At 41.7% G+C, this 21,772-nt stretch overlaps 1 protein-coding gene and 1 pseudogene across 1 annotated transcript in view; both read right to left on the bottom strand.

The window, feature by feature from the left end:
- The window catches only part of Klhl32 (kelch like family member 32), a 228,057-nt gene that overhangs the window by 185,311 nt on the left and 20,974 nt on the right, over positions 1-21,772 (bottom strand). The gene's annotated exons all lie outside the window — the stretch shown is intronic.
- LOC148119580 (large ribosomal subunit protein eL31 pseudogene) lies at positions 17,043-17,444 on the bottom strand (annotated as a pseudogene).

Below are 21,772 nucleotides of genomic sequence, written 5' to 3'. Positions count from 1 at the left end.
TGTAACTCCAAACAGAAAAAATAAATTATTTGAACAGTCTGGGACCTGGTCCATGACTGCATTTTACAGCGCTCATTAGAGAGCCTCGCTCACATTTTGTAATACACCCAAGTGGCAAAATTAATTATAATCTGAATAAGTTAAATAGGCTTCCTTCTGTTTCAATTTTATTTTGAAAAGCAGCAGTAATAGAGTGAAAAATGCTTATGAAAGAGATGTATTAAACTACGCCTATTTCTTCTGGCTTGTATAATAAAATATTTGTAACCCGACTACAATACAGCATTTATTAGTTATAAAGAAACCTGCAATTGGTATGACTTTGAAATGCTTAATGCAATATATTGTGTGCTCAAGTATTCCACTGTTACTGTGTATGAGTTGTTTCAACCATTTATTTCATACAATTGACCTTTCAGTCCTTTTGTTTTTAATTATTATTAATAGGATATTCCTTCACTTGTTTCTAGTCAACGTTCTGACAACAACTAAAGTGAACATCATTCTCACTTGCTCCATCATGGGTGAGCGGCACAGACGGTCAGAATAATTCTAGGCACATGGCTTAATTAGCTGAGAGACTTGCTTAGCAACCTATTATTGCTGCAGCTCCCCCTTAGAATGCGGGTTATAAGCTCTGTGGTGTGATAGCAAGCACAAACATGGATAAACACTTGAGTTTTGAAATGGAAAAGATTATCTATTAGAGGTGGGCAAAGAAATCCTAATCTTTTGAAAATTCTGTATTTTTCAAAATGCTTCTAGTGATACAGTAAATGGAGAAAATAATTTTAAATATTAGAATAATTTGCCATTAAAGGATATATCTAATTTGATACATTTTAAACAGTCATGGGAAAATCATAAAATGAATTCAGTTCCCTGCTAGAGATACTTAATGTTTTTAAGTCAATACAATAAACTAGTTCTTCTCCAAAATTATCTAAATATTATCACCTACATTCTACATCATTTAGTTAAATGAACAAAACATTTAATGTGAGTCAAAATGAGTTAAAGATGTATCACCACAAAAAAAGCTTTCTTACTATTTTCAATTAATATTATTTTTCTATATATTATTTTCTACTTGCTATATATAATATACTGGTATAAAGTAAGATCTCTTGGCAAACACATTTGTTTTATGGACAGTTTCACAGACAGGATGGTGAGCGGGAGGTGACATGACCTTCCACAGCTTCTTTCTGCTTTTCCCCTGCTTGGAGCCTGGATTCCTTCTTAATCTGTGGCTCTTAACTTCCCCATGAGCTCCAGAGACCTTGCTCAGTCTCTTGTCTTCTTCCTCTTCAGAACCCTCTGGATTCAGAGCTGGTCAGATTGTTGGAACACGGAAGCACAATGATATAAAAGCAGGGAGTTCTTGTTCTTCCGGCATCCAGCTCTCTGTGTTCTCAGCACACACATAGGCACACCTGGTACAACCTTCGGTGTGATGTTCAGTTGGAAGCACAAGAAGAGGCTTCTCTTGTCTGAACGGAGAGCTGTCACTTTGGAGAGCTGAACTGTGGCCGCCTGCCACTATGAGGCTCCAGGTATAACCAAAGTGTTCTGACCCATCCCTAGTCAGGCTTTGCTGAGTTCGTTGTTCAGGTAGGCACATCCTTCACATCTCCTCAAGAGCTTTGTGATCAAGCACTGGACATGTGTCGGGGGAGAATTCACTGGTGTCACAACAATTCAACGGAAAAATATGCTTATGAAAGTTTCTAAGAAAGTGTGTATTAAAATTCTGGTGTTGTTTAATCAACTTCTTAGTTCAGCTTCACAGATTTTTTTTTTAGAGGAATAAAGTGAATTTTCCTCCACAGTTTACTTATTATACATGAACAAGGCAAGGAAAGATATCAGAATTTTCCCCTTCAAAAATATACCTCTTCAACACATGGATTATATTATATAATATATATATATTATAATTATATTATAATAGTTGCTAAGAAGCTGCAGATGCAGCTTAAGATGCAGGATAAGCTCTAAACACAGGATTCGTGTTTTCCTTTTTCAAAGGAAATTTCCATTCAGAGACTGATTTGTAGTGGGTCTCAGCAGTCATGTGCTAAGTTCCTTTATGATGGTGCCAATGTGAGCTATGTGATGATCGTCTCGCTGATGATGAGTGTGTTGATGAATTTGTACTTTTGTTCCACAGTCTGCTAATGTAGCTAACATGGTACACTAATCATTTTTGGTTCCATATTAATCCACAATAGTTTGAAAGGAGGAAAAAGATCTGAGAGTAAGTAACCACGGCCACTGCCAAACTACTTGTAATAATGTCAATGCTAGGAAAATAGCTCTGCGATTTTATTATTTAAGGAATAATGACAATAAAATATCTGTACACATTTTTAAAAAATATTTTTTAATCTGAGGTCACTTGAATCCATAGACGCTGAACCCATGTACAGAGAGGGAACTAAAACAACACAAGTAGGGAGTGGTGAAATCAGGTCTCAAACCCAGCAGACTACACCACACTAAGTCCACATTTTCCACCATAGCTAACAATAAAAATGGTACAGAGTCCAGGACACAGTTACCCTAAGGTGCTGAAAAGCCTCAAGGTAGAAGAATTACTAGTTAGAGCTAGACAGTTTTTATGTCAACTTGGCACAGCCTAAAGTGATTTGAGAAGAACGAACCTCAATTAAGGAAATGCTCATAACAGATTGGCCTGTGAAGCATTTTGTTTTTGTTTTTTATCATGATGTGGGAGGGCCCAGTTCAAAGTGGGCGATGCCATCCTTGGGCAGGTGATCCTGGGTGCTTTAAGAAGGCAGACTGAGTGAGCCATGAGGAGCAAGCCAGTAAGCAGCGTTCCTTCATGACCTCTGTATCAGCTCCTGCCTCCAGGTTTCTGCCTGCACTTTCTGCCCCTACGTCCCTGGATGATGGAGTAAACCTTTTCCTCTCTAAGCTGACTTGGGACCTGGTGTTTGATCACAGCAGTAGGAGCCCTGACTAAGACACAAGGCAGCATCAGCTCATTACAGACAAGGTTTCCTAACATTTTCACTTCCCAGAGTTATGCAAGGAACATTTCCACCACTACAAGGAAAATAACAAACTCAAATGTCCCCAGTTCTATCTGAACCCTAAAGGACTGGGACTGTAGTGACCAGCTGTCAGTATCTCCCAAGGAGCACCCTGTTGTAGGCTGAATTATGCCCCCACACCCACCAATTCATATGTGGAACTCTTAACCTCTAATACCTCAGTGATAAGACTTTTAAGGAGGTAACTAAAATGAAAGGTCATGAATGGGCCCTAGTCCAATTGTGTCCGCACATACAAAAGAAAAAAAAAGCTTAAGGCACAATCAATTGTTGTGTAGCAATCTCCTGGGAGATGAAAACTCTGTCTTGGAGGAAAGCTCATTATAATTCAGGATGTTATAAAGGGAGGGGAAACTTCTACACTGCAGGGAAGCTCTTAACTCAACAAGTAAACAATAGAGTCCTAGAAATTCCTGAAACTGAGTAGGTTTCAGCAAGCTCCTCCCTCCCGGCACTGATAAAGCACAGAGGACTTCTGAGACACAAGCACACCAGCCAGGCTGCCTGAAAGAAGCTCAGGCATACTGAACCACCTAGAAAAGATCCTCCCACAGGCTGAGCTTCCTGCCACTTGTGCAGTTTGCTCAGGCTTCCATCTTTCATGAATCGTCAATGCTGGGATGGGCTTTTGGTGATATTGGTGACTTTGCTCCTGTAAGTAACACACTCCAGTAAAAACTCATTGGTTTATGCATATGGACTTCAGTGACATCACTACGCTCTGGTCTGTCATTGAGTTCCTAGCTGGGGTGAATACATAGTTGTTCACATCTCCCCAAGGACAATGTCACACATTACCAAGCAAAAAGAAAGTCTATGTAAAGTCAGAGATACAGCAGTCATACGTAAGCCTAGGAGAGGGCCCTCAGAAGAAACCAACTTTGCTGACATGTTATAAAATTTCAAACAGTCAAAAGATGTGAGAAAAAAATTCTGCTGTTTAAGCCCCATGATATTTCCCATGTCAGTCCCTGTAAACTAATGGATTTTCCCACACCCCCAGATCAGGGTACAGTTCTCATAATTTGGGTTCTCCACTCAGTCCACCATCTTGCCATCACCCTGATCTGTGATTAAAATCAGCCTGACCTCTAACTATTTCTGCCAAGTCCCTTCAGTTGGCTTCAAATTACCATGGCTCAGAGGCAATATCAAGCCCAATGACCGCATTGCCCTTAGGTCTATGACAATCTGTGATCGACTCAGATGAAGTTCAGTCATGGGTGACTAAGAAACTTCTGACCCAGATATCTCCTCAGAGAGATGCCTCTTCACTCTCTGACCCACTGGGACATCTGGATCCTACTTCTGCTTTTCTAATAAGTGCTCATTTTTCTTTGAGAAGTTAAAACATGCCACTGCCCACAGAACATCCCCCCAGGAAGTTTCTTAAATCTCTATGCACAGCATAATTTGCTCGTTCCCTGAGAGTCTACTCCTTTGCAGGTTATATAATAATCATAGGGACCCAAACTAAGAGAATCTAGTGTCTATAGTGTCAATTCCCTACCCTACCATGTGGCTACGTCACAGGCTACCTCTTAACACTCCATCTTGGAGGCTGAGCTGTGTACCTGTTTCACTTCTTAGTAGTGTAAAATGGTGTTTGTTTTGGTTTTTCTTTTCTCTGATCAGGCCTTCTACCAAGCTTCTTCCTATCATGAAAAACCCTTTCATCCAACATATATAAAAACAAGTATATGAACCTGCTGTAAGATTCTGTCCTTCGTGCATGACATGGCCAATGCTACCTCAAAGTCAGAGAAGTTTAATTCCCTGCACTCACAAGATGTGACTTAACAACATTCCCGTGTAGGAGTGTGTAGGGGTCCTCCTGATCCTCACCTGACATTACAGACACACCCACCCCTGCCACTCCTGTGGCTTGTGGTCTTGGGAGGTGCTACAGTCTACAGGAGGTGGAAGATTAAGTGGAACTCCAGTGAAGTAGTTCCCGTGAGTTGCCATCTACATAAAGGTGAACTTTTAGTGACTTAGCCACAGAAATCAACAATGCTCCTCTAAGAGACTCCAATAAACACACTGGTTAACCTGGCTAGACTTGGCTGTCATTGGTGACATACTATAGGTGAAAAGAAACTAGACTCTTAAGAAAAAGACACACAACAATGCTTTGCAGTATAATCTTGCTATGGGATGCATTGGCAGAGGGAAGGGCGTACTCTGCCATGTTCCATGTCCTGGAGGGTGTGGAGACCCAGTTCCAGCCAAGGACCCAGTAAGGAAAATAAAATGAAAAACCAGCAAAACACTTAGTCCCTGAGCAGTGACTCAAATGATATAGGCTAATGTATTTCAATGCTTAGTCGCCAGGGAGTGGAACTGTTTGATAGGATTCTGATTCTGGCCTTGTTGGGGGAGGGTGTGTACTTGTGGGAGGAAGTGTGTCACTTGAGGTGGGCTTGGAGGCTTCAAAGTCCCATGCCAGGCCCAGGACTCCCACCACTACAGGTCAGAATATAAGCTCTCAGTTACTTCTCCAGTGCCATACGTGCCACCATGCTCTCCATCATGATGATAATAGATTAGCCACCACTGAAGCTATAAGCAAGCCCTGAATTAAATGCTTTTTATTGAATTGCCTTAGTCATGATGTCTCTTCACAGCAATAGAACAGTGACTAAGAAAAAAATTGGTTCCAGGGGTAGGGTTCCTGTGGCAGGCCCGACCATGCTGTTTGTTGTAATATGGAAGACTTTGGAATTTGGTGTTAGAAAAATGGTTGGATGCTTTCAGTGTGGCATAATGGGCCATCCTAGGAGGAAAGCAGAAGAGGGTGCTGAGAGTTATATGCAATGTGGGGGCCCCGCTCAAGACGTTTCAGAGGGGAAGAATACTCATAAGTGACATAGAAACTGTTCCTACAAAACCTTGGTAAAGAATGTGGCTGCTTTTTGCCCTAAATCTGCCTGAGGCTAAATAGAGGGGTTTTGGATTAATGGTATAATTGTCAGAGGAGATTTCAAGACAGCCTTATATTGACTCTGTCTTGTAGTTATTGGTAATCACTCTTATGCAGATCTAGAAGTAAAGGGAGCAAGATAGACACAGAGAAATATAATATGAACTGTTTGTGAAGGAAAGGAACACCAGGAAAAGCAATGGAGCTAAGTCCTGTGTTCATAGAGATAAAATGTTAAAAGGAAAGACAGCTGTTAAATGGAATAAAGGGAGTGGTAACCTCAGGGCAAGACCCCACACAGTTGGGTTTCCAACTTGTGCAAAGGAATTAAAAGAAAGTTAAGCAGTGTAGGAAATAATCAAGGACAAAAAACTGATGCAAATGTTACTGAAAGGGGAACCAATTTCCAGTCCCATCAAGCAACAGAAGTTGGCAGCTTTGGTCACACAGTTCTGGTTTTAGAATCAAGGATACACAACAGGGGTTCTAGATCTCCATCTAAGACAAGCCACTAAGGCCAGGCATGTGTCAGAGTGACCTCGTATGGAGGACCAGAGAGGCCATCGCATGAAGCTGTGAATGTGAAGCGCGGATTGTTTGGGAGACCCCAAGATGTTGGAGATGCAGCCATACTGGGACACTGGTCAAGGAGAGCTGCTAGCAGGGTATGGAACTGGCCCTAGAGAGAGAAGTGTGCTGAAGTCAACAAAGCTGAAAGGAGTTGGAGATCTGAAAAGCCCTTTGACATCAGACATGGGGATACAGAGTTTGGAGTTTGCCTTGAAGGTTTTTAGTCTTGCATTGGCCCAGTATTTCCTCTCTTGCCGGAACATGGTCCAGGAATGGAGTTGTGCAAGGAGAATTCAGAATGCTGGTGAGAAAACTCCAAGAAAGTTGTGGCCTTAGTTTCTTCAAAACATGGGATTGTTCAAGAAATGTGTTTTTGTGCCCTTCCCTGGTGTATCTTATAGGAGTGAGTTTACTTCAGATTATTCATTATAAATGGCTATTATTATTTATATGTGTCTATGGGAAAGCGTGCTTTGCAGTGTGCAGCTTGATTGGCATGTGAGGCTTGCCTGCCGTTGTAGCCTGCCCATGTGACTCTACACTTTACTCATGGGATTCCTCTTAATCCTGAGTGTATAAATGGTCTGATGTTCTGAATACAGTTGGCTATTGCATGAGACTTTAGTCTGACTCACTTTTAGGCTCCACTCTCCCAGGTCCCCCTGTCTCTAGAACAAGAAACACTCACTCTATTTTCATTTATATTATAAAATTCATTAGACGAATGAAGTGTTATACTACATATACAGATTTTTTTTTCCCAAATAAAACACCAATCCACCCCAATGCATGTGCTTGGAGACCTTTGGAATCAAAAGAAAATTTGCTGTGTGAGTAGCTCCTCCAGCTGTGTGAGCGCACCCCTCTTTAGCTCCGACTTTAATTTTTAGTTCCCTCACGCTCTATGAATAGAAACACGAAATGCTTGGATCAGTTACACAGTCTTGTCAAAATAACCTAACCTGCAATTATAACATCCTGAGGTGCCTTTCTCAAATATTCCATGAATACTTTTTTATTAAGGAATTTTGTATAGCTCTCGTGCCACTTAAAACTATACTCAATTACCCCCGAAAGCTTTACAGATGGCAAAATGTAGGTCTCGTGCACTTTACTGGTAGATATATAAATTACTGGCGAGATAGATAATATATTCCTGAGCTAAATGACACAGGATGAACTTCACAAATGTAATTATCTTATTTCATTAAAAACCCTGCCAAACAGTCCTGAGTCAGACAGAACAGGTCTATTCTGATCATTGGAAAGCTGCCAACTAAGAGAAAATACATAGTGGAGAGTTCCCTAACTTCTGATCAAAATGTGTCCAAATACAATTTTGAAATAGAGGGATTTAATGGTAGATTTTCAAACATGGATTGCTCACTCATCAAAGATTTAATAAGTGTTTAATATGCCTCCAGTATCCACTGAACAAGGTATAATTAGACACTCAAGCGAAGTTAAAAGAAAGCTTCCCTTTGAGAGCTTACAACTACAATACAAGGTAGGCCCTTCACATATGCAGTTGGAGCTGACTTTTTTGTTGTTGTTGTACAAGCTTTTTTTTCCATCTCAATTTTTCTAAAATTAGATTGAAAATATTCATTGAAAACATGAATTAATTTGCCCCTATCTCTCCACGTTGAGAAGCCAAAGCATGGCTCGCCTCTCCATTACAACAGGAAACACTCTTGTTCTCAGGAACGGTTGGAACAAGTGCTTTCCACTTCATTCTTATAACAACCCGTCGCTGGACAAACCAACAGCCCTTTGGCGGAGAGGGGAGCATGAGCTTGGCAAACCGAAACGCTGCAGGTGGAAGGCTGCAGGCTTCTATTGTCCTTTCAAAAGGAAATTCATCCCCTACAGCGCTGGGTAACCTCAGAAGCAACGGAAGATGCAGGGCAAGATGGCGGCTTCTCAGCTAAGGACCGTATGCTCGGGAATAGGAAGCCTGAGCTACAGCCCTGTGAAATGAAGCTACTGGACGACTTGGAGGCACACTACAGTGTCCTCCCAAAAATAGTGGCTCTCGGAAGTAAACTGCCTGTTATACATCTTGGTGTCAATGTTGTTTCTGTGATCTTCATGGAGTTAGTTTCCCTAAATCCCATTTCCTAAAGAGTGAAAAGGATATACAAAGGGAAGTCAATAAAAGGCTGAGCTTAAGATGGCAGATTAAGCACCATTCATTAAGATATTTATATCAGTTGGGGCACACATTCTGATTCTGGGACTGTTATATTAAAACAAACGTTTCTTCACAATTCTCTTGAAGAAATTAAAGCACAGATACAATAATAAAGATGTTTTAAAGCAACAGTGAACATACAATTTCAACAACAGCAAGAACAAGAAATAAAAGTCATACAAATTACTGACGCTGGGCACATAAGAAGTGACTCAGTAAAATCATAAAAAGTAAGTTCCATACTGGCAATGGGAGATACAAAGAAAAAAGTTCAATTTCTATCAAGGAAAAAAGATATGACTCAGGGCCTGATGATACTAACATGAGATCCTTCCTGTGGACTGAAATGTTTGTGCCTATTCCAGATTCGCGGATCAAGCCCTATGTGGTAATGTAAGATCTGGAGACTTCTCTGGGAGGCTATTACATGGTAAAAGATTCTATCCATAGTTCAAGACAGGCATAGAAACTAGTTCTCATTTCCTACACAGCACTTGCCTTTTCTGACTTCCTTTTCTGGAGTTGGTGTAGAGAAGTTCTCTGACCTCACTCTGTCTGAGTCTGGTTTCTCAGAAAATTGGGAATCAATCTACCTCAAGACCCAGCAACACCACTCTTGTGCATATACCCAAAGGAATTCTATACTACCACAAAGACATTTGCTCAACTATGTTCACAGCAGCATTATTCATAATAGCCAGACCCTGGAAACAACTAAATGCCCCTCAATGGAAGAATGGATAAAGAAAATGTGGTATATTTACACAATGGAGTACTACTCCGCAGAAAAAAAATAATGACACCTTGAAATTTGCAAGCAAATGGATAGAATGAAAGAAAACATCCTGAATGAGGTTAGACCCAGAAAGGCAAACACAGTATATACTCACTCATAAGTGGATATTAGACATAAATCAAAGGATAACCAGCCTATAATCCACAATCCCACAGAAGCTAGGTAACAAAGAGAACCCTAAGAGAGACATACATGGATCCCCCTGGGAAGGGGAAATAGACAAAAACTCCTGAGAAAATTGGAAGCATGTGGCAAGGGTAGAAGGGGAGGGATAGAGGAAAAGGGAAGGGGGTAGGAGAACATGTGGGAACAGGATGGCAGAGATGGGGGAAGGAGAGAGAGAGAGAGAGAGAGAGAGAGAGAGAGAGAGAGAGAGAGAGCGAGCGCACACATGGGAAGACATTTCTTGATTGAGAGAGTCATTATGGATCTAGCAAGAAATCTGGAACTAGGGAAATTCCCAGGGATTCACAAAGATGACCCCAGCTAAGTCCCTCAGCAATAGTGGAGAGGGCACATGAACTGACCTTCCCCTGTAGTCAGACTGATGACTACTTTAATTCTCATCATAGAAATTTCATCCCACAACTGATGGAAGCGATACAGAGGCCCACCGCTAGCACTGGGCTGAGCTCCCACGGTCCAGTCAAGGAGAGGGAGGAGAGATAGTATGAGCAAAGGAGTCAACACCATGATGGGGACACCCACAAAAACACCTGACCTGAGCTAGTGAGAGCTCACTGACTCCAGACTGACTGAAGGGGAACCTGCATAAGACCAAACTAGGCCCTCTGAATGTGGGTGACAGTTTGGTGGCTGGGGCAGTCTGTGGGGCCACTGGCAGTGGGACCAGGACTTATCCCGAGAGTTAGAACTGGCTTTGGGAGCCCATTCTCTTTGAAGAGATACCTTGCTCATCCTAGATACAGTAAGGAGGGCCTTGTTCCTGTCTCAGTGATGTGCTAGACTTTGTTGACTTCCCAGGGGAATCCTTACCCTCTTGGGTGTGGGGTGGAGTGGGGGGGAAGAGGGTAATGTGGAAGGTGGAAGGAGCCAAAGAAAAGGAGGGTGAGGAAACTGGGATTGGTATGTAACGTGAGAAAACATGGTTTTAAACATAAATTTAAGAAAAAAGAAATTCACAAAGAACGAAAAAAAAAAGATTTCTTTTATGTTGTTGTTGTTGTTGTTAGGCAGGAAAGAACGTCCTTCTCTATTGTCTACCACGTGCGGATACTGTTAGCATCCAGGCACACCTTGGCCCTACTCCTTGGGACCCTGGCACAGTGCATCACTACTCTGTATGTGGCAAGCAGTTCCTAGTCTGTATACAGGTGCAAAATATCCCTTTAAGAAGACAAGCCTGGTCCAGTCATCCTCTCTACTTCTGCTCTTCTTTTGAAGAGGCAGGCCGGCTTCTGCCTCTCTCCCTCCCTGCTCCCCTCTTTCTCTGTCTGTCTCTCTCCCATTCTCTCTTCCCAACCTATTCCCTCTGTCTAAAGAAACTCCACACTCAAGCTCTGTCTGCATGGTATATTCTGTCTCCCACCGTGGTTTGGACCCACCTGCAGCAAAGGTCCCTCCCGCGCCGGGTCCTCGCCTGCTATGGGACCCATCGGTGTCCCTCTCACACCGTAAATCATAACAACATCATAACAACGGTGCCTGTGACACTTGGCAGGCTCTTCTGTCAGTTCCTCCTGCCTAGCTTTTTTGAGGAGTGACAGAACCCTCCAATTTTCGGTCCAGTCGGTTGCTTTTGCAACCCAGGATCGCTGGAACTCTACACCCAGGCCTGGCAGAATCTGCAGTAGCCATAGTCCCCTTTCCTCCCCCACCTCTGGCCATGTTTTCATGACTGAAGATTTGCTTCTCCACCGTGGTTTCTCACCTTCTCGATCCAGTCGAAAGTTCAAGTACTGGGCAACCACGTGTCTCTTGCGCTAAGAGCCCTTCACACCCCTGTACCCACACAACAGCTTTGGGTTGCAGCTTGCACCCACCATATAACTCGTTATGGCCCGTGGACCTCGCAGCTGGTGACCTGAGACCAGCTTGAGACAAGGTCCTTGGTGAATGTCTGAGACAGAAACGCTGGAGTTCAGTCTCTAGATTAATCGTGGAAACTGCACTCTTCCTCGAGCCACATAGCCACTTATCAGCACCCTACATTCTGTCAGTGATCCGGAACATGGACGTGAGGCCTCTGTTTTTTGTTTTGTTTTTTTTCCTTTCTTTTTTTTTCCCCCCTAGCTCTTCTGTTTGTCCCTTCCCTGCTGCTGCCGCTGCACCATCCAGCCTGGGATGGTGCAGTCCTTTTTTTCCTGACCACGGGAATCCACCCTGGCCAAACCAATCCGGCCGCAGTTCTCCCTTTCATCTTTTTTGTCTGGCTATAGGCCGGCAGCGAATGCCGGGAAGGTTTCCTGTCTGCTCCGTGTAGGTAAGAATGTGTGAATGGTGTGGCCACTCGGGTGTGATTCTGACTGCTTTAAACCTATGTGTCACGCATCCCGTATGTCTGTCTTGTTAATTGTGTCTGTTGAAAATTTGCTTCTCAGTGCCTTGCAACATGTGGGCAGGCACCGTCTTAGCTAAGGTCACATCAGGTGACCTAACTGCTACCTTTGCTAAGTGCAACCACGTGACTGCTTCCTACTAGCTCTACGGGCCTGCAGGGACCCCATCCACATGCCCATTCCACCTGCAGCGGATCTGTTCACTTCCACCAGCTAGGAATCTGTGAGTTTGACCTTTTACTTTCTGTCTGTTTGTTTGTCTGTCTGTCTGTCTGTCTCTGTCTCTCTCTCTCTCTCTGTCTCTCTCTCTGTCTCTCTCTCTCCCCTATATTGTGAATGTAAGCTAGCTTTAACTCTGTATATATGCACGTGCATGCACCTAAATTCAATTGTGTATACGTGTATATGTACTTACTGTTAAAAAAATGTATTTTAAACAATCCTAATTATCTCTGTTCATTATATCTCCTTCTAGACTAAGGGAAAAAAACATGTTTCAAATATTTTAAATTGGTATGTACTTTTAAAAGTTGGTAAAAAAATATGGTTAGATCTGTTACAACGTATTGCAAATGTGATTCAACCTTGCTTCAAAATATATTCGATATAATGATAAAAGCTAACATTCTCAGATGTAAATCTAACCTGTTAAGCTAATGCAGTTACAGTCAAACTGGAAGACTCAGGCTAAAACGTTCCTCTACAACCTTTCCACTTGGATGCAGCTCTCCAGGCAGATCCTATACTGTAGTTACAACTCATATATACCCAATGCACAGTCCTCAAATGCTCAGGGATCTAGGAAATATGGCATTTAAATGTTTAATTAAAAAAGCTTTGTGTAACAGAGAGACAGATTGGCTTCTGGCAGCAACCTCTATTTTCTCCCAATAAGACAGATGGGCACAAAAGAACTTCCATCCGTAACTTACCTCATCAAATGAAAGGTCTAGTCACTGAGCAACACTACCTTTCCTCTAAACTGCTGTGAAGATCTCTTCAGACCATGGATGAAGGGGCACTGGAATTGACTGCCTCCGGTTGCCTAGGGCAACAGTAAGCTGATCTTTCCACAGACTCCTAATCCACAGGATCTTCTAAAGCTTGCCAGGCCCTGTGCTGCCAGCTCAAAGACAGACATACCCGCCCTCAGCGACCACGGAGGACCCCGGAGTGGCTCTCTCGGTAGCCAATCAAGTAAGTCTCTGTCATTTTTAAATCAATAACTCTGGTGAAATTTATCCTTCCCAAGGTCGCTGATACAGTTTGGTGACTGATTACAGTTTGGTTTGCCAGCTTAATAGCAGGAACCAAGGTTGAGTCTAGACACAATTTACCTCATTACCAGGCTCCAATAGGAAATAAACTCACAGAACGGATTTCTCCTGAACGTTAAGGTGATGTCATAATGATAAAAAAGGAACAGGTGCTTTAAGGGTCACTTACGTAAAAATGCAAAGCTTAAGATGTGAGGACCTAAGCCTGCTTTAGAGTCTAAGAAGATGTTTTGAGGTGTGCAAGTTATTAAGATGTGTACATTCACGCTATAGAGGTCTGGGGATAAAAAGCGTAAGTGATGACAAAGCCGACTGATTTGAGACATTTGAAAGAATAAAATATGTTCCAGATTCTCTCTTTCATTATGCTACTGTTATATTAGGACTTCCTAATTATTGATTAACATTAATCAATACGATTCTGATAAGCTATTAATCTAGCTCTGGCAGAGTACTACCACTACATGACTTCAAGATCAAGAGGTTAAATTCTCTTTGGTCGTTTTCTAACTATAGACTTCAAAGATACTTTTCATTGTGCAAAAAAACATCTACCACCATCCTTTCTTCTGTAGAGGCAGGCAGAATCTCTGCATTTCTTCCTCTCCTTCCCTCCTCCCTCTACCCTCTCTTTGAAACTTTCATCGATTCTTAGATATTTATTAGATTCCTATGACAGGAAAGCTGTTTTGAACACACTAGGGTGAGGGGATGGAGTAAGGGTGGGGTGAGACACTGAGAAAGAGGAGAGAGAGAAAGAGAGAAAAAGGAAGAGAGAGAGACAGACAGAGGCACATAGCGAGTCAGGAGAGTGACAGAAACAGAGATGGTGAGAGAAATAGAGAGAAAAAGAGGGACAGAGAAAAAAAGAGACACACAGAGAGAAGGGAGTGATGGAGATACAGAGAGAGATAGAGAGAAAAAACACAATAGAACCACCAAAGCAAAGAAACGGGAAAAAATGAAAGTATAAAGAGAACTACATATTTATTTCTAGGCTGGGAGAATTCTTAGTTCAATCCTCAGTAGTTCAAAACAAAGAAATAACCAATGTAGAGTTTTATACACAAATCAATTTAAAGAACAATAAGATCGTTTCACTCTTGCAAAGTACTTGCAATTATCTCTTAAAGCATTGTCTTCCAGGAAATTACTGAGGATGTTTTCTATTCAAACAAGGGGATGTTCAGAAGACAGAAGACATGATTTAGGAAACCTGAAACTGAACAGGAGAAATAACAGAGGAATCTCTAGGAGACTTGAAAAGAATACCCCACGGCACACCTAGGAAGAAAACCACACTGAATCACTTCAGGGATACCTGGGAGACTCCCTCCAGAAGTAACTGGAAAAATTGATCAGAAAACTGAAAATCCTGCAGAAAAGTCTTCATGAGAGACTACGGACAGCATTTAGAACAGTGCAGCCTTAGATAGCTAAACAAGGGCTGAAAGAGGTGTAGAAAAACTGATAGAGACATCATAATAGTGTGTGTAAGTCTAGAGAAGAGAGATGGGAGGTGTGCAAAGGTGTAACAGACTTATTCACCTATAGTTTTTATTCCATCATAGAAAATATGTAGCGCTAACACAAGGAAATTAAAGAACATGTAATTGGTCCCATAGGCATGTTACTGGGAAACAGCACTGTGAACATACAAAGGACAGCAAAAGGAGTTATGTACAGCTGCTACTTCTGATACTTTTTACTTTTCTATATAAAGAGAATTATCTAATCTTGAAATCATAAAAGTATAATTCTGTCAAAATGAAACTAAATTTCATACTATATTACAATTCTCAGACTATGTAATTTAATTAGCTGTATTGTAATTAATGCAATTCAGAAGACTCACAACTAAATGAGATAACCCAAAGAGCACATCACTTCTCGAACACATATTAAATATTATATTGATGATAACGAGATTATAGCAATGATGATGAACCGGAAGGTATCATTTCCTTTTGGTTGCATAGAAGCCCACACTTTTACATCAGTCTCTGCTTCCTTCCTGTCTTGCACAGCTACATATTGCCTTGCACAACATTTAAAGTTTGGGAGGATGATGGTAGAGAAATCGGTCACAATATCCCTCACACTTCTTTGGCACCCACTCAAAGAGACCTTGAAGTTGGCACAAAGCAACATAACACATTTTCTTCCTGCTACTGTCCCCAGACAACGCTAAATTAGTCACTGATATTAGTAAAACTTTAGTCCAAGTTCATGTGTGTGAGGCCACTGGTGATATGTCATGTATGTGAGGCCACTGGTGATATGTCATGTGTGTGAGGCCACTGGTGATATGTCATGTGTGTGAGGCCACTGGTGATATGTCATGCATACCCATGCTGTTTCATCTGCTTAAATCCAGCATGGCTTCTCCATTTGTTATAGACTTCAGAAATTTCCTGTATGCACAAGCAGAGCCTGTCTACATCTGACTGTGCCTTTTTCTATTATTAATAAAAATTATAAAACAAGTTTTAACTTTAAATTATAAAGCTGACCATTTTAAGCATATACTAGATGACAGTAATTTTTTTCCTTTTTTAAATTTTTTATTGAAAATAATTGCTTTTGAGAGTATATTCTGATCATGGTTTCCCTTCCCCTGACTCCTCCCGGATCCTCCCCATGTACCCAACTCCATGCCTTCTCTCTTTCTCTCTCTCTCTCTCTCTCTCTCTCTCTCTCTCTCTCTCTCTCTCTCGAAAACAGACAAACAAACCAGAGTATTAAAAAAACCAAAAACATAAAACTACAAAATAGGAAACCATAACATATAAGCAAAAGGTCAGTAAGATTCAAAACCAAATGCCCAAACAAAGGGCTATGAGATAAGAAGTCTACAAAAAGCACCATTGAGCTCATTTTGTGTTTGGCCCTCTATGGCTGAGCATGACACCTACTGTTGAGTGTGGTTTATAAACCCTGTGAGACTCTATTAGAGAAATGTCAATTGGAGATAGCTTCTTCATTGGGAGTGGGAGCTCATGTCCACTCCCACTCTCCCCCCTCAGCACTGGGACACAGAATGGCTTGAACCTATGCAGGCGCTGTGCATGCTGTTACTGTCTCTGTGCGTTCCTATATTGGTCACTGAAATTTTAAACTATTTATTGGGTGGGAAGTGCATTTTTACTATAAAGCTACATTGAAGACTCAAGGACAGCTACCTTCAAAAGTCTACACAATATAATATAATTTCCCTGTTGTCACCTCATGGACACAGGTTATTATTACAGAATCCCAAGGGAAGTGTGAGAAGTATGTGAAATGGTCTTGTCGCCCACTTATCAGTCACTATGACATATTGGATTGCTGATCACTTTCTCTGATTGGTGCTTTAGCCCTGACTTGCCTGAGCTGTCACCTGCTTGAGAAAGCCGATGGAAGTGTAATGCAGGAAGCCTCGGGGTCCTCTAGGCTCATGTAAGTTTTCAGCTTGGGTGACAAACTGGAATATTTTATCTCCTATCCTACCTGGCCAGAGTTAAGAAACTTATGCAAAAATCTTTTAGTACTCAGCATCTTACTTTACATGTAGAGCTTCTAAAATTGTGAATAAGGAGCGACTGAGAAGTCTAGATTTAGTGATCAGTCCTTTACTTATGATTTTTTTTGTTTTGTTTTTGTTTTTGTTTTTGTTTTTTTTGAAGGCAACTCCCCAACTTTATTTGAGATTCAGTAGGTTAGTTCTCATCCACATTGACTGTCTTTAGATTTTTGAATGTGGTAACAGGCACATAAGTTACCAATGTGTAGAGTTTGTTTGGCGAGTCCTCATCCTCATTATGTTTTCTGGACAAACGTACCCGGATACGGTATGGAACATTCCTTATTCCTTTGGCCCAGACGGCTTTATTGAACCTGGTATCAATCTGTACATCTGGAGTCCCCATCTCCTTCATGGCAAATTTCCGGATTTCTTTGAGTGCCCTAGGAGCACGCTTCTTGAAGCCCACGCCATGGATGCGCTTGTGAATGTTGATGGTGTACTCTCGGGTCACCACCTCGTTGATGGCAGAACGGCCCTTCTTCTTCTCGCCACCCTTCTTTGCGGGAGCCATTCTGCCAGGCCCAAGCTGGAAAGGCCTTTACCTATGATTTTGACTAGGACAGCGCCACACTCAATTGCATATTAGTACTTTTCTCATGGCTTCCACAAGCTACCTAACAGAAGCAACTTAAGGTAGGAAGGCCTCATTCTGAGTTACAGTTCAAGAATGCACTCCTTCATGGCGGAGATTCAAGGAGGCTAAAGCTTGGTGCAGGCAGTTGCATTGTATCCATAGTCAAGAAACAGAGAGGGAAGAATGCTTCTGCTCAGTTTGGTTTCTCAGTATTGTACCACAGGCTATGGAATAATGTTGCCCAAGTCCATGGGGGCAGTTCCTACCTCCATTAACCCAATCTAGAAAGTCACTCACAGATACATGGCTTATCTCCAAAGCAAGATTAGATCCTGTCAAATTGGTGGTTAATATTAATCATCCATTCCAATCGTGTCTAACTGCTTTCAGACTGCAGCAGAGCTAAACAGTGGTAGGAGACCCCCAGCCCACAAAGCTTAAAGGTACAATTTGATCTTTTAGTGCAAAAGTTGCAAAACCTTAATCTAAGTCACACAGATTAGCTTCCTGTTTTCCTTGATATAACTGTGCATCTTGGGATGTTTCTAACATCATTGGTGTGGTAGACTGGAAGAAAATGTCCCCCATAGGGAGCGACACTATTGGGAGGTGGGAGTAGGTGTGGCCTTGTTGGAGGAAGTGTGTCACTACGGGAGTGAGCAGTGTGAAACAGTTCACTTCCTGTTGTCTGCAGATCAAAATGTAGACCTCTCAGTTCCTACTCCGGTACCATGTCGGCCACACCGCCATGTCCCACCATGATGATAATGGACTAAACCTCCGAAACTGTGAGCCACTCAATTAAACGTTTTCCGTTCTAAGAGCTGTCATGGTCATGGTGTCTCTTCACAGCAACAGAAACCCTAACTAACACTAATGGTGGTGGTGAAGAAGACACTATTGATCTGTATTAAAGCTATCCAATCACTTATGCTAGCTTACACTTCGCGTCACAAACATGCAAAGTCTCTCAGACAAAATACTTGTTTTTCTGTGAAAACAGACATGACTGGTTGCTCAGCAGGATGTAAGTAGCCGCACATCAACCACACATTCACCCATTCACTAACGCATTCACTCATGCAGCATTTAAATTATACCATATGCCGTGAACACACATAAAGGAGTAGGATTTAAAAGATCTTGCAGAGCAAGTGCCTGGCTTTTTATTTTATTTTATTAACATGACAACTGATAAAGGTGTCATTCAAACTTTAATCGTCCTCTTAATGAAAAGATGTAAGGTAGAAGAAAGGGCGTGGGCATGAGGTTCGATTCCTTTAACTGTGTGTTAAGTGAAATAGTAGCTGAATTACAGAGACCACATGCCACTTAGTCCTGTGCTATAATGAGGCTGCTTCCTAGAAGGCTTGCCATAAATTTATTGTGCATAAATTGTTCCTATTTGTGCATCTTAAAGACCTTTTCCCATCAATGCAGGAATTCCAGATACCTTCCAATGCACATTTCTCTCTCCAAGAAAAGGTACCCTAAAAGCTTTATAAAATATCTGCATACTCCCAACAATCTCAAGAGAGAAACGCTGTTTCATCTTTACTACTTTAAAGTAATACCACCTTAAAGCCTTGGCCTGAGGCCCAGCCCTTGACACCTGCAGGAGTCCCTCATCCAAGAAGGGCACTATAAAAGGGTGTTGAGAGAGAGCCTCTGAGGAAACTTTCCTATATTGTAGAGGTGCATGTGGCTGGTACTATGATTTTTATTTTTACAATATAAATTCTGACTTCTAAAAAAATAACAAAATCCAAAAATAAGCCCCCTTTAGCCTGATTTTTGACCAAAAGTATCTGCAAGTGGGTCCTCAGTTTCCAGTCAATATCACACTGCCTTTCCTCTTATAAAAGAAGCAGGCAGCAACAGGAGTACTTTGAATGTAATGAGCACCTGAAGCATTGAAAGCAAAATTTCATTTGCCAAAAGGAATACAATATTGATTTGAGCAATATAGTGGTTTGAATAGGAGTGACCCCTTCGGCTCATATATTTGAATGTTTGCTGTCTAGTTCATAGAAGCGTTTAGAAAGAATTAGAGTGTTTGGCCTTGATAGAGAAGGTGTATCGTCGGGGGTGAGCTTTGAGGTCTCTAAGGCCCACGACAGCCCCAGTCTCTAACTCTGCTCCCACACCACCATACTTCCTGCTGCCGATCAGATGTGAGCTCTCAGGTTCTGCTCCAGCATCATGGCCACCGACCTACTGCCATGTTTCCTGCCATGGTGATGATAGACTCCCCATCTGAACTATAAGCAAGCCCCAATAAAATGTTTTCTTATAAATTGCCTTGATATCTCTTCACAGCAATAGAAAAGAATCATTAAAACACAAGGGACACACTGAGTTTCTTCCCCCTCAGTTGTAACATACTACTAGTACATTTGAGAAATGTTCAAATTTAAGGGAAAATAAAAAGAATAAAGCCGTACTTTCTGAATCACAACAGCAATTACAATAGGATTTTTTATTCTTTTTCTCTTTCCCTACATCTAGGATTCAACCTAGTGTCTAAGGAAAGTTAGTTATGCACTCTGCAACTAAACTTACCCTGAGGTCTGTTTTAACTTTTTATTTCCAGGCATGGTGTCATTAAGGTATCTAGCCTAGCTTTTAACCCGAGACTCTTACTGCTTCAGAAGCTACGATTACAATGCAAAAGTCATTAGTTTCAGGAGAAGACTTTTAAGATAACTGTCTCACAAAATTAAGTAAAAGATGTCATTAACAATTTATACAACCCTGCTATGATTCAGTCAAGTAGAAAACATTATTTTTTTTAAAAAAAAGTAAAATTACCAAATAGTAATTCAGTCAACATTATGTAAAAAGATGGAGGAAGCCATATAAGTGGACCCCAAATCTGAGTCACCTAGCAATGACAAGTATAGACAGCTGTGAAGGATAGTGGAGGAATGACAGAGGAAGACTAATTACCTAGACCTGGTAATGGAGGCAGGACTCTGGCAAAGGGAGCTGCACGAGATTTTAGGAATATTCATCGATTTGAAAATATCCATCGGCTTCTAACAGGTATCACTCCATCTAGGGCATGCAGTTTAAAACACAGCGGGCACCGTCTCTGTTCTCAAAGAACTTACACTCTAGGAGGGAGGAAGAGCACAAAGATGAAGGGCAAAGGGTAAAAAACGGATTGGAGAGGGCGCCTTCAAAGAACCAGAAAAGCATAATAAGACGCGAGCATCGCAGTGGATACTCAGCTTCCATCATCAGGGAGGGTTCCAAGGACACGAAGTTCTAGTATCAATTATGCAAACGTCAAAATACTAAAGAATAGCCCCCAAGTTAGAGACAGGAAAGTTTTCCACATGATGTCTTTTGCTGAGAAATGTTTTCAGTTGCGTGACTCTGGGGCATGAGTCAGAAGAGGAGGAGGAACAGAGTAGAGCCTGTTTTTGTGGCTCAGTCAATAGGCTAGGGTGAGTTTGATGTGTGGGAGGATGAATCTCGGGAGTGTGCGGGTGTCTGAGGAGATAAGAGGCTGTCAAATCCATGTTTGCTCTTTCACAATGACTGAAGGACCGTTCTTCCCGCATCAGCCCCAGTTTTCTCAGTGCACAAGTTTATAACCAAGATATTTTTGCACTTTGTTATAGTCTGTACATAAAAGTGATGAATATCATTAGTAAACAAAGCCATCACATTTTTACAGAAATAAAAACCACTCAACGGACATGTGTGTAACTATGGCTTTGGTAAGTGTGTACTCCAGAAAAGCAGAATGACCCACATAAGCGCACATCTACACACAACAAATTCCCCATCAGGGCTGTACAAGGAAGTAAGCATTTGCTCCAATGCTGACCCACTGGCCAAGAACTACATCCATACGGCTTGATTCTCTCTACAAGTCTGTGCTGTCTGGAAGAGCCTGAACCACAGACTTCGCAGGCATGTCTGAATGCTGAGGAATTTGATAGGATTCCCGCCAAAACCTGGAGTTTGACGGTTTTCCAGATCTTTGGAATTCTAAGTGATCAGCAAAATATCAGAACTGACTCGGCTTTGCATGATTCACAGCCAGCATGAAGGGCTGGTAAATCCAGATACTAGGACGAAGCAGCAATATTTTAAAAAAATCAACAAATAAAACTAAAGTCATGGAAGCTGCATCAAACCTCCCAAGAAACTGTTTCCCAAGTTAAAGTAAAAGTATGTCGAGTTGTTGTTGATGAGAGACGCCAACAGTTTTAGTCTCCTAGAACTATTCAATAGAGGGCAGAAGCCACACCCGTCAATCA

This window comes from Myodes glareolus, chromosome 16 (assembly GCF_982192425.1).
Source record: "Myodes glareolus chromosome 16, mMyoGla1.1, whole genome shotgun sequence".
Lineage (NCBI taxonomy): Eukaryota > Metazoa > Chordata > Mammalia > Rodentia > Cricetidae > Myodes > Myodes glareolus.
This window is presented reverse-complemented; position numbering and strand designations above follow the sequence as displayed.